General features: G+C 40.9%; 1 protein-coding gene across 1 annotated transcript in view; it reads left to right on the forward strand.

Annotated features, from left to right (window-relative positions):
- Positions 1-2,754: 2,754 nt before the first annotated feature.
- Positions 2,755-14,002, forward strand: part of FHL5 (four and a half LIM domains 5) — a 33,034-nt gene continuing 21,786 nt past the window's right edge. Inside the window, exon 1 of the mRNA XM_081094309.1 lies at positions 2,755-2,900. The gene's annotated coding sequence lies outside the window, so the exon portion shown is untranslated. The remainder of the gene's footprint in view (positions 2,901-14,002) is intronic.

A 14,002-nucleotide genomic window follows, 5' to 3' on the forward strand; every position in this document is an offset into this window, starting at 1 on the left:
TAAAGATTATTAGTAGTTAAAACTAAATTAATCAAGCTAATTAAAACTAAAATAGTTCCTTGGAGTAATCATTTCAATCTAAGCAACAATTTGTTATATATCAAAAGGAATTTATTTTGAATATAATAGTAAATTAAATCTCAAATATTAAAAAATATTGTATATAATTCCTCTATGTTTTTAAAACATAGAGTTTTTAAAACTCTATGTTTTAAAATGTTTGAATACAAAGATCAGTCTGCCTACCTCTACTCTAATTCTAGACGAAGTGTTAGTAACGGAGTAAAAGGAATTATATATTTACAGACTATTATTAAAGTTGATAGGAATGTAATGTAAATTTTAAAATGTTTTTCCATTGGCATTTTTTATTAATGTATTTTCAGAAAAATGGAAATCCTGTCACCACCAACTCCAGTTAGTTTTATGTGCTTATTCGGCTTTCAAAATATTGAACACCCAACATAATTTTTTATTCAGTCTTTGCTTAAGAACTTTATCGTTTATGTTTCAGCAGATACCAAAGTAATCTTTGTTTTTGTCAAACTAGAGAATAGTTTGTGAAAATAAAATACCTTAATTTTTGAAAATAAAAGATAAAATGAAGCAAATAAAAAAATTATTCTTATTTTGTTGGCATTAAATATTTTTCATTTTTCAAAATAGTTCTTATTTTTTCATAGTAAATAAGAACAGCTTTGTTTTTGTAAATAAATTATATGGCTGACTTTTTAATGTAAAAATCTAATTTGTTAATAAAATTAAATTGTTAAATGTTTACTATGATCTTCATGGGAATTTAAGAATCTTATTTAAAATAAAGTTGCCTGTTGTTTCTATTAAATATGGTATTTTGAAGCTTCTAATATTTTCAGTATTACTAGTTTAATTAATGCATATATTATATGTACATTTTTAACTATTATTCTGAACATTTTAAAAGTATTTTACTCTATTCCTCTTATATAAAAATAGTTTCATAGTCCTCAGTGTCCTTCATTCCTTGAAACTGCCATTCATGAACCATTTTACCTTAGTAAGCCTTTTCATTGAGCTAGATTTCAGCATCAGACTAACAAGTGGAGAGAAAATGAAGGGGTTTATCTGGGACTGAGTTTGAGATGCCTGGGAATCTCTAAACAAAGATGTCCGATTGATAACAGGATATAGGCCTAGAATCTTTGAGAGGTAACAGTTGAGAACAGAGAGTAATAACAGTTTGGGAGTCATAATACATAATTGTTTGTTGTTGTCACAACCCTTGGAGGGTGTACAAAGAAGCATTCTGAACTGAGGTTGAAGTTCTGGGCAATGATAAGGTGAATAAAGGGGGAGGAGCCTGAGTATCTAAGAGCTCGGAGGAAATAAAAAAATATATAACTTAGTAAACCAAAGGAAGAGAATTTCAAAAAGAAATAAACATAGCCAGAGATGAGAAATTTCTGGCAAGATGAAAAACAGTGCTCTTTGGGGTGTTAATATCATTTATGAGCTTAATGAAGCATTTTTTTGTGAAGTGGTTCAATTGGAAGATAGATTGCAATAGCTTGAGGAGCAACAGGAAGATCAGAAGTTGAATCAATGAATGTACCCTCTCAGGAAAGCATAGTATAAACAAAGAGAGTAATGGCCCCATAACTAGATGGGGACTTAGGCATTTTTTATATCCCAGACTCCACTTCCTCATTTATGAAAGGAGAAAAATAATGCCTGGTTAGTAGTATCATGAGGATTAAAATCTATTACTAATTGAATGCTCTTGTGTCCTTTCCCTAGCTCAAGTTTTTTTTAATTTTTTTTTTTTTTTTTTTTTTTGTACATACCTGAGTTTGACCTCAGGAAAATTAACATCATTCCTTTAGCACTTAGAACAAGGACAGTTTAAGTTTGGTCTGGGAATAAATGTAATTAAGGCAGAATATTTCTTGCCCCACCTTGCAAACCAAAGAAATGGCCTCCAATGGAGATTCTAGGAGCAAATGCCACTTGTTTTGTCAGTTTGACACACTAAGAATTCCTGTTGTGGATTACTTCAATATTCAAACATTTCTTTAAATTCAGTTCTTGAAATTTCTTGCCACTTTTCATGTTTTGAATTGAAGATTTCAAAAAGCCAAATGAGCCTGTGCTTAAATGGACATGACATAACAATCACTGCCAGCTCATAGGGACATAGGCAGAAACAGGGAAAGCTCAGTCCACGCTGCAGGTGAAGGAAGCAGGTAACAACCTTGAGTTACTCTATCAAATTCAAGGCTTGGAGTTCCCAGATTTCCCAAGCAGACAGTGATAGAGGCCACAACGAAAGGCTCATCTCAAGTTACCAACTCTTCAGGTAAGAACAAGAAAGCTCTGTGGTTCAGCCATTTCTGATGTAAAACAAGGGTTCTGTTAGTCACCAGAAAAGAGAACCAACAAAACAGGTTAATCAAAGAAACAGAAAATACATTATCCTTTCAGAAATTTTAAAAATGTGAATGTGCCCTTAATTTAGCCTAGGCAGTGAGAATTTCTTGAGGGTGTAAGTGTGGTTTGTAATTTAAACTTGTTGGAGCTTATTCAGATCCTACTTCACATACGGATCCAGGTTTGCCCTGTAAGGATGTCCTGCACAGAACTTGTTACTCGTAATTTTCAGTAAAAATTGACAAGGAATGCTTTTGCAGCCCAGTAGGAGTCAGCTATGTGCACGTCACCAGACTTGGAGGAAACCCATTTAACCCTCCTATTTTCTTCTACAAAGTTGAAAAAGCTGCAGTTGGGAGGGACACTCAGATAGCTCTGGTGGCTCGTTCTGTTCCTTTTGGAGTTGACCTATGAATGCGCTGGAAGAAAAATCATCATCTTATTGTCTCCTTTCATACTGTTTAAATTACAGGAAGAAGCAGCTTTAAGAGAAAGTAAGTTTTGTTTTCTTTCCCTTAATGTTTCCTACATGTTTTTTATGTGGTGTTTTGGCTTCTTAAGTACAAGAAATTCCTATAAACTTTCTAGTGACTGCATAAGAGAAAACTTATACTTGGCAGATAAGTATAGATCTTGAAGTTTCTTAGAAACTTTTTAAAAGCCATTTGAGCCAACAGTTATCAAACTTTATATGCTGAGCTGTTCAGATTTCTCATTTTGATGATATGCATGTGGAAGCAACATAGTGTCCAGCTAACTCTTTGGAGCTGCCTCCTGAGTTCTGGAAATAGTCTTTATTCACGAGGCATAGTTTCATTGTCATAGAGGGGTGGCGGTTTCATTTGACTTCATTTATTTGAATGACTAATTTTATCACTGAGGTTTATGGTGGATTTATATGTCCAGAGCACACTTTGAAGTCCTTTACATATTTTAAGTGCGATTCCTATTTTCAAGAAAAATCTGCCTACTTTCCAGTAACAGGCATAGAGACAATTCCTAATTTTAGGTGTTCTAAGATTAAATTAAAATGTCTGTGTGTCTAGCCCACACATATAATATGCTTCATGTATCTAAAGCATTGCTTCTTGAAACTGAGATAGCATTACTTAAGCAAAAGCATGTATCCCATGTTTATGCTTCCTCCACTATTTTAGTCAGACCCTCTTTCATGTCTGTCATCCATTTGAAAACCAAATGCAGCTTCTCAGTTGTCAATTTGGGTTTCAGGATTGTGAAAACTAAAAGAAAAATATTAATAAAATGCATAATTCTCATAAGTAAAATGTGTAAAAAAACCCCTTAAGTCATTTTAGCCTTCATTTCACATCCATAATATGGCATTCTAGCATTTTTATTAGCAAAGTATATGGATTAAAATACAACACAAATATTGCAAACATATGTCATACAAGAGAGTTCTTAACATATTTATTGTGATTTATGCCTAAATCCAGAATCCAAATTGCTTGATGGAAAAGGTAAACGCTGATGTCTGTTTTCTACACTTGCTCTATTTATTCCCACATGTTATCATTAGTTGCCAATTCTGGGGCCGTTCTACCTAAACAAGAGCAGAGACTTGTGCTTTAATGTAACATCACCTCACTGACAAGTTTTCTTCTTATTTTTATTATACTTGCCAACAACATTTTGAGTAAAGCTGGATTAATTTGGGTTCCTTAGACAAGCCCAATAATTTTCTGCTATATAATATTGAAAATAAATGGTTTTCTAGAATATGTTAGAGAAACCTTGATTTGTTTTCAATCTAGGAAACATGATCTCTTTAAAATTGAAAACCAAATACTTGGGTTCACATGGGAAGCTCTGAGTCAGATGTCAGTTAAACAATCTTGCATTTCCATGTTCTTGTAAATTGTCTTTTTCCTGTCTGATTGTCATCATTTTTCTGTACCTTTTGGTACCCTGAGAGGGCTGGAAGAGGGGAAGAGGGGGAAGGGAAGAAACCTCTTCCTGCCATAATATCTTGAATCCCTCCAAAATGATCAGCTTGAGCATTTTATCTACCCCCACATCTTTGGGATTATAGATCTCAATAGGATCAATGGACCCTCTTCTCAGAAAAGTCCATTGCAAATAGATATTTCAGTGACATTTCTGGCATTGAGAGATTCCTGAAATCTGTCCTTGAGTATTCTCTGCCATCCTTGTCATGAGCCACTATTCTCCATGAAGCCATACAACTCAGCTTCAAACATCCTGGGGCAGTGGGTTCACCAACTTGCCAAAAGGCCTGGGGAGGGAGTATATGCCTAAGCTGTTTCTCTAAACTTTCCTCACCTGAGGACAGGTAAGGTTTAGGCAAGAATTATAGCTGAAGATGAAGTTCAAAGGTTAACTTTCAAAGCAGGTCCTGATCTAAATCATGGTTACCCTTGTTCTGGGCATGTCATGGGAAGAACAGTGGAAAATTCAAGTAGCAAAACAAGGCTTAGAATGGAAGGTGAGAGTGTTAACCCTCTAAAGACCCCAGAATGTGGAAAGGATGGCTGCCACAGATCTCCCTGTTTCTCTGGCCATCCTCCTGAATCCCGGTGCCCACCTAATGGTGGTTTGGAAGACAGAAGGGAAGGTCTAAACAAATGCCCATTATCTTATACCCTCCACTTCAGGGATCACAGTCTCCCATTTTTCCTTCTGTATTATCTCCTTCCATCAGCATTTAACCGTGTTCAAAATTTCCTATCTTGAAAAGCATCTCCATTATTGAGCTCCAGTGACCCTCATTCCTCAGCCTCATGGATGAATCTCTTGAAGAACCTCCCCTTCCTCAGCCTACACGTCTCAATCTACTGCACTCTGGCTTTAGTCCTCATCAGTTTCCCTCGGTGCTCATAGAGGTCATCAATTACTAGTGCATTGCTAAGTCCTGCAGCCATTTCTCATTCTCTATCGACTTGGTGTCTCAAAAGCATTTTACCCTATTCTCTACTTTCCCCATCTGGAAACACACTTTACCCAGGATTCCCATGATAACAAACTCCCAGGTTTCCTCCACCTCTTGGACCACTATTCTCAGTCTGTTTTGCAGAGTCCCCTTCTCCCCTACTTTCTAGACTCCCTTTCTCTTTCTTGGCAATTGGATTGCTTCACTTATCATGCATTCCATATGCTTATGAATCCAAAAGTTTTATTTCTGTCTTTTCTGAGCTACAGATCTAACTCTGCTGAGTACAGGACTGCTCAGAGCAGGTTTGGACACCAGTGAATATAATGAGGAAGGGGGCGGGGAGGGGGAATATCAGAGACAAACCAGGTAAATGTTTTTATTGATTTCAGAGAGGAAGGGAGCGGGAGAGAGAGATAGAAACATCAATGATGAGAGAGAATCATTGATTAGCTGCCTCTTGCATGTCTAACACTGGGTATTGGCCCCACACTGGGGATCGAGCCCATAACCCAGGTGTATGCCCTTACTGGGAATTGAACCGTGACCTTCTTCTGATTTATAGGTAGACACTCAACCCAGCTACCCTGGCTGGGCCAGGTAAAATTTTTGACATGGAATTTGCCATAGGACCCCTTCCAAAATGCCCAAGTAACTTATATGGCTTCTCTGCCCCATCTCTTTAGCTCCCAGCTGAACAGCTCTACTTGGCTGTCCCTCAGTCTTCTCAAATATTACCATTTTTTAAATAGAAAAGTAATCTCATTATTTCCGTCTCCTATTCCCCACCCTACTTCTTTCAAGTATATTCTTGTATAGTAAGTGGCACCACGATGCAACCAGAAACTTGTGGGGAACTAACTCTTCTCCCGCAATCATATATCCAAAGAATCTCCAAGTTCTGCGAGGGACCCTTGTACATTCACCTACTTTTTTCCTTTGTCACTGCCACCGCCCTCTTTCAGGCTGCCATCTCCCTTTACTTGTCTAAGAGTAGCTTTTCACTGGCCTCCCTGCATCCAGAATTGCCCTCTTCTGCATTCCGCATATTGAAGCCAGAGTGATTAACCTAAAACAACTGGTCTAAAAACACTTGATTTTGCCAACCTCTTGCTTCAAACCTTTCCCTGACTCTCTACAGGCCTTCCAATAATAACCAGATTCCTTCTCCAGGTTAAGGAGAAGTAGCACAGTGAATTATATAGCCCATCTCTTCTACCTTGAAGGTGCTCAGGAACCAGCTCTGGGTCTTTGTAAAAATGCAGGTTCTGTAGATCTGGGTTGTGTTGGCGCCTGTGTTTTTACATTTGTAATAAGCTCCCAGATGATGCTGATAATACTGCACATGGACCATACTTTTTATGGAAAATTGGCTGAAGCTCAGATCTCAGTTGTGTTACTAAGTCTGGGAACTTAGAAAGGTCACTAGCCTCTGTGTCTAGTTTTCCTTGTATATTAAGTGATCATAATGGTGTACCTTCTTAGGTTTGTTTTGAAAAATAAACATGTTATATTAAAATTACTTGCAACAGAGTGTTACCAGTAAGTGCTAGTTATTATTACTAGTTAAGATCTTGAGTAATTTAGCCTCTACATCCTTTTCCAAGCCACACACACACACAGTCTACGAATTAATAGAAATAAATGCATTCCATTATCAAAAATTCACCTGGGAAACTGATACATGAAATCCAAAAATCTTATAAACTATAACCTAAAGAAAAAATAGATAACAAGATAAATTCCCAAAAGCATTTAAAACAAGAATTAATGGTTATTCTGATCAACATAATTAGAAAATTTGTTGTTTTGTTTGTTTTATTAGCCAAGAGCTTAGAAATGATGCTATTCATTCCTTCATTTTATTTTTGTTAAGTTTTAAACTACAGAGCTAGCACAATCAGAGAATCATTTAATATCCTGGTTATCCATACCAATAAAAGGGTAATATGCTCATTAGACCAAGTTGACTGGACATCTTCCAGACGTCTGATTTCCTTCTGGACAGTTAGGGGGCAACCAGGCTGGCAGGGGGGCACTTAGGGGGCAACCAGGCCAGCAGGGGGGCAGTTAGGGGGTGATCAGGCCAGCAGGTGGGCAGTTAGGGGGCAATCAGGCTGTCAAGCAGAGGGGTTAGGGGCGATCAGGCAGGCAGGCCAGCGGTTAGGAGCCAGCAGTCCTGGATTGTGAGAGGGATGTCCAACTGTTGGCAGGATGGGGCCTAAACCAGCAGTCGAACATCCCCCAAGGGGTCCCGGATTGCAGAGGGTGCAGGCTGGGCTAAAGGGCCTCCCCCCCCCCCCCCCCCCGCTGCCATGTATGAATTTCATGCACCAGGCCTCTATCTATATATATATATCAGTCTCTCTTTCTTCTCCCTTCCCCCCACTTATACAGTACAACTGACTAAAGAATAAAACCACCTTTATTGGAACAGGTGTGTTGTTTTGAAAGTTCCAATTAGTCATGTGCCCCCTCCTTTCAGAGTTCTAAGACAATTGCAAAATAGACACAGGTGTCATATCTGGATCAATTTGTCATCAATTGTATTATTGTTAAAGCTAAATTGGAAAACAAAGCCTTTTCTAAAGACTGTACCACCCAGCCTGATCTCAGGTGTGTGTGTGAGGGGGGTGTGGGTGTGGGGGGTAGAACAACTTGGACCATTGCAGCACTCCTTCCAGGGGTGGGCAGCTGGAGGGGGCACCCTCCAGGTAGGGGAGCAGAGTTTTGGGCCCTGTGCTAGCATTTCCAGTGAAGTGAGGGGGAGTAACACTTTGCCCAGTTACTTATCACTCTTCAGTGGAGTAGAATCAGTGAGCCCAAGGGAGGGACATTGTATCTCCAATGCTTTCAAAAGAGAGAATTTTTTTTAATGACAAGTATAGAAATCTGGGGGAAATGAGAGGTTCTCTCATATAATTATTTTAAGTATTCATCTTTTAAAACTTTTTAATTACTTTTTCAATTACAGTTTCCATTCAATATTATTTTGTATTAGTTTTGGTATACAATATAGTGGTTAGGCAATCGCACAGTTTACAAAGTGTTTCCCCTGCTATTTCATATAATTTTTAATTTAAAAAATTCCTGGTTTCTTATACATTTATTAGAGGCCCATTGCACAAAGGGATTCATGCAATAGGCCTTCCTTCCCCTGGCTGCCGGCACCGGTTTTCCTCTGGCACCCAGGACCCAGGTCTTTGCTCCGGCTGCAGCGGAGAAGCCAAGCCTCGAGGCTTCTCCACTCCAACTGCAGCAGAGAAGCCAAGCCTCTTCAGTTTTCTGTCATCTTCAGTCTTCGGTCTTCGCTCGGGCTGCAGCCTTCAGTCTTTGCTCCGAGCCTGCATACACAAATTAACTGCCATCTTTGTTGGGTTAATTTGCATACTCATCCTGATTGGCTGGTGGGCGTAGCAGAGTGACACCAATTTGCATGTTTCTCTTTTATTAGTGTAGATCAGTGGTCCTAATACCACGACCCTTTAATACAGTTCCTCATGTTATGGTGACCCCCAATTTTATTGTTACAAATTGAACATAATTAAAGCATAATGATTAATCACAAAAACAATATGTAATTATATATGTGTTTTCTGATGGTCTTAGGCAATCCCTGTGAAAGGGTCGTTCGACCCCCAAAGGGGTCACGACCCACAGGTTGAGAACCGCTAGTGTAGATCATCAATATAAATTGTTGAAATGCCAAGTAGGAGAGATTTTAGTTGACAGCATACATCACAGATCTACTTTTACAGTGTGCCCTTCAGTTGGCCAAGAAGAAAACACAGTGAACTAAATATATTCATAGCAATGTGTAGCTGAGTTTTTAAGGCTCTGACAGGTAAAAGTATTATGTTTCATATGTGGCCTTTCTATTATCCATGTACGCGATGCTGTCCTCCAGGTATGGCCCCTCCAACCCCACCAGCAGTGCTCTCTGCTGTGGCCCACCCACCTTGGCATGCTGTTTGACCACTTGCAGAGGTCTGTGGACTCCCCAGTGCTTAGGAGCCTCCCCCCACCTTCCTTAGAGACTTTTTTTCAAGTTATAGCTCCAGAGGAAGCTTTACCTGAAGTTTTCTAGAAATTTCCTAAAATTTCCAGAGCACCTATACATGCGTTCAAGCATTTCCGTATGTCCTCTCCCTTTCTTCCCTCACCCCCTTCCATCTACAATATTTGCTGAGGGCTCAGCATATGCTAGTCATGCTCGAGACACCAGCAGCCTAGAGGTAACTGCACCTGCCTGTGGAATTAGGGCAAATGGGCAGTATGTGTGCTCAAGTACCAAGGACCACAAGAATTTGCAGCCGGGGTCCTAATCTGGTGGAAGAGCAACTGAGTGAAGAAATTCCTTGTGAGTCTCTCCCGTGCCGGCATGGAAGCTTCCCGTGGGGAGATAACTGGTGTCACCCACCAAGCTCCGTGGATGGCCCAAAGCTGGCATTTGGGAGCTCTTTGTGAAACCCACAGAACCACAGTCCACTGTGTTCAGAGAGCTGGCTGCTTATGCTGTTGGGTTTAAAAGTAAAAAGGAGCCAGACCAAGGCCGGTGACAGATTGTGAAAGCTAAAGAGCTGGAGCATGTGCGTCACAGAAAGCAGTGTGATGCAAAGGCTGGGTTGGCCTCTATTTATAAAATGGAAAGGAAGTGACTGTTTGGCTCTAAACCTTTAATATCCCATCACCAGACATCTGACCTTTTCCTTCCTGCATTCACGCAGTATTCACGTGTGCCAGGCTCTGTTTTATGTGCCAGGGACACCGCCCTGAACAAGGCCGGGAAGGTCTCTGCTCCTGTGTGTGTGACATGTTCCTATGCCTTAAAAATCCACACACGAAGTGATGCTTAGGGTGAAAATTTTTTAAAAAAACAACACTAAAATGTATTTGTCAATGCACACGGTGAACATTTGGTTTCCAAGAGAACAACAGATTGTCCCCTTCCCTTTACGCGCCAAGCCAGCATAAACAACTCGAGATCAACACATTGTGTTTCCCAATGAAACACAACTATAAAAACACGACTTCGGAGTGAAAGCTGCGAGTACTCACTGCAATCACTTTCCTTTGACAGATGCTAAGAACCAACTTTGAATCTCAGACTAGAAACTGATAAAAATTAAATTAAAGCTGTTTTTAAATACCACTGTGGGATGCTTTAAATGGCCACTCTCTCCATCACAACAAATGTGAACTACATACACCCATAGCAATGCGTAGCTGAGTGTTTAAAGCTCTAACATGTAAAAGCATTATGTTTCATATGTGGCTTTTATTCACAGGAAACTAAGAATAACTATCTACACTAATAAAAGAGAAAAATGGTAATTGGCATACAGCGATACCATTTTCATTGGCTAATCAGGGCTATATGCAAATTAACTGCCAACTAAGATTGGCAGTTAACTGCCAACAAGATGGCGGCTAATTTGCATATGTAGGCACAATGCAGGGAGGTGAAAGGGAAAGCAGGAAGAAGCCCCCTGCCACTGACAGTGATCGGAAACCCAGGGGGGAGCTAAGAGCTGGGGGGCAGGGCAAAGGCGGCCCCAGGGCCGCCTTTGCCCTGCCCCCCAGCCATGATTGGAGAATCAGGCACCTTTGCCGCCCTGGCCAGTGATAGCAGGAAGTAGGGGTGGAGCCAGCGATGGGAGCTGGGCACGGTTTAAGCTGGCAGTCCCAGGAGCTAGGGGTCCCTTGCCTGGGCCTAAATCGAAGCCCACAATCGCGGCGCCCCCCGCTGCCACTGCAGGTCCTCGCTGCCTGGGCCGGACACCTCAGCCAGAGGCGTTAGGCCTGGGCAGGGGCGGAGCCTGCAACCGCGGGGAGCTGGGGGTTCCCTGCCCAGGCCTGACACCTCTGCCGGAGGCCTCAGGCCTGGTCAAGGGGCCGATCCGGTGATTGGTGATCGGAGGGTGATGAGGGTCAACTCCTCTGGCTGAGGCATCAGGCCTGGGAGGGGGGCGGAGCCGGGGATTGGGGGGATATGATGGTCCCCTTGCCCAGGCCTGAAGCCTGGGTCAGAGGCGTCAGGCTTGGGCGGGGGGTGGAGCAAGCGATCAGAGGGAGATGGGGGTCCCCTGCCCAGGCATGATTCCTGGGCCAGAGGCCTTAGGCCTGGGCAGGGGCCAGAGCCAGTGATCGGGGGGCGATGGGGGTCCCCTTTCCAAGCCTGACACCTCTGGCGGAGGCGTCAGGCCTGGGCAAGGGGCCGATCAGGTGATCGGAGGGTGATGGGGGTCAACGCCTGAGGGGTCCCAGTATGTGAGAGGGGGCAGGCTGGGCTGAGGGACACTCCCCCCACCCCCACCCCCACCCCCACACCCAGTGCACGAATTTCGTGCACCGGGCCCCTAGTAAAATAAAATCCTATAGAAATCGAGTAGCCTTGGATGTCGCAGGGGCTATGTACTTGCTTTTCAGGATAATTGGTTCATTTTTTACAGCTGGTGGCAGCCCAGCTTCAGGCATGGAAGGAATCTCTCTGTTCATGCATGTGAGGCTGTTACCTGGTCAGCAATTAAAACCTGGAGTGCCAGATAGCAACAAGGAGAGGGTTTCTACTTTTCCTTTCTTTCTTTCTTTCTTTCTTTCTTTCTTTCTTTCTTTCTTTCTTTCTTTCTTTCCCTCTTTCTTTCTTTCTTTCTTTCTTTCCTTCTTTCTCTCTCTCTCTCTCTCTCTCTCTCTCTCTCTCTCTCTCTCTCTCTCTTTCTTTCTTTCTTTCTTTCTTTTTTTTGAAAAATCACAGCAGGAACCTAATTTTCCCATACAAGTCATCCCATACAAGTTTTTTGCCCATTTATATATGAAAACAACATCAAGAAAAGGCCCCTGTTAGGAGCCTGGAAATCTGAATTCGGGGTGAAGCTTTTTCACTTACCACTTTATCAGGTTAAAAGAAAAGCAACAACCCAATTTGCCCTTCAGTTTTCCTCACTTCTTAGATGAGAAAAACAAACAAGATAATTTCAAAAGTCCCTCTCAGCTCCTACATTTAGAGATTCTGTGAGAGTGGGTCTACATCAGAAGCATGTTTTATTTTTTAAAATATATTTTTATTGATTTCAAAGAGAAAGGGAGAGAGAGAGAGAAACATCAATGATGAGAGAGAATCATTGACCAGCTGCCTCCTGCATGCCCATACTAGGGATTGAGCTTGCAACCCGGGGACGTGCTCCAGCTGGAAATTGAATGAACCATGACCTCCTAGTTCATAGGTTGCTGCTCAACCACTGAGCCATTCCAGCCCAGCTGGGCAGAAGCATCCTTTAATAGCAAAGGAAAACCATCAAAACGACAGCAGGACCAGGAGGCTTTATTTCTAAATAGCTTCCTGTATTCATAGGAGATTCCTTTTTCTGATTTTCCCTACAAGTCTCTTCTGTGCTTCCCCTTCTACCTCCTTTCTCTCATCTTCCTTATGTAATGGTTAAGATTTAATTTTTTAGTAACCTGTTACAGAAAAGACTGACTGTGCCACCAATATATTGAAGTGCAAAGGTCAGTTCTTTCTTTCTCCTTGAGAAAATGAGGTCATACAGAGCAAAGCTGAGAAACAAGTTATTCGAAATTATGGTGAATGTAAGATTCTTTCAATGAATCACCAAACTGGCATCCACTTTGGCCAATCTTAAAGAAAAGCTCACTTTTATTTAACATTCTGGTCCTAAATAGATCACCATTTACAAACTAGTCATCTAGTCTAAAAAGAGCTTGTCAGCTTCTTTTGATTAGCAATGTGGGTATTTTCTATTAAGTATTTATAAATTGTTATTTAGAAGATAGATTCCACTTTTCTGAATTTTTTAGGAAAGGAATATTAGCTGATTAATACCCTCTTGGGAATTTAGTTTCAATCTGTGTAAAATGAGGAGTTGACGTTGATACATCTCTTCTAATTCTTATGTGCTATGATCAAGAACAAGAGATTCAGGAGAAATAAATTTAGTCATTGGATTTGTGTTGATTTTGTTTAACTTAAAAAAATAGGCCACTCATTCATTTCGTGCAAAATTCAAAAGCTACATAGCCCCACTTCACACCCACATCCAAAGCACTCTGCTGGTAAACTTGCAAAGAGAGAGGTTACTTGTTATCATTTGACCAGGCCTTCCAGTTCAAGGAAAAGAAAGGATCTGGAGCATCCTCCCTAGAAATCAAGGAAGGAATGCTCGCCTGGAGCATTCTAAGTGGCTTCCAGTCATGCAGGGAATCACAACGATGCCTCCCAACAGGAAATCTCAAGACTGGAGGTGCTTCTGCTTCCTCTCCTGGTCTTGAGCCATCATCACTTTCAATGAAATATAAAACCTTTGAAAATTATCATCAGTTTTATTTGAGCCACTTTCAAGGTCACCCAGTAAGTGTTGGCCACTTTCAGGCTTCAATTGAAGTTCAGAAGTTAAGACACAAAGGTGGTTCTCAGTGAGCTTACATGATGATTATAAGGAAAACAACAAATCCCCAAAACATTTATAATACATCATAACACAACTTATAAACATGCCCTCAGATACCTTACAATTAAAAAAAAACTTTTAAAGGTGAAATAGAAGTTGACAGACTCGCCTTCGTTCAGAATGCCCAGAAATGAGCTCTTCTTTCATTATTGTGTTTTATGAATTTGAAGATTATAAACCAACAGAATCTATAATACCCATTAATGTCAGAACACAGGAA

Source organism: Myotis nattereri, assembly GCF_964212035.1.
Source record: "Myotis nattereri genome assembly, chromosome: 6".
NCBI lineage: Eukaryota > Metazoa > Chordata > Mammalia > Chiroptera > Vespertilionidae > Myotis > Myotis nattereri.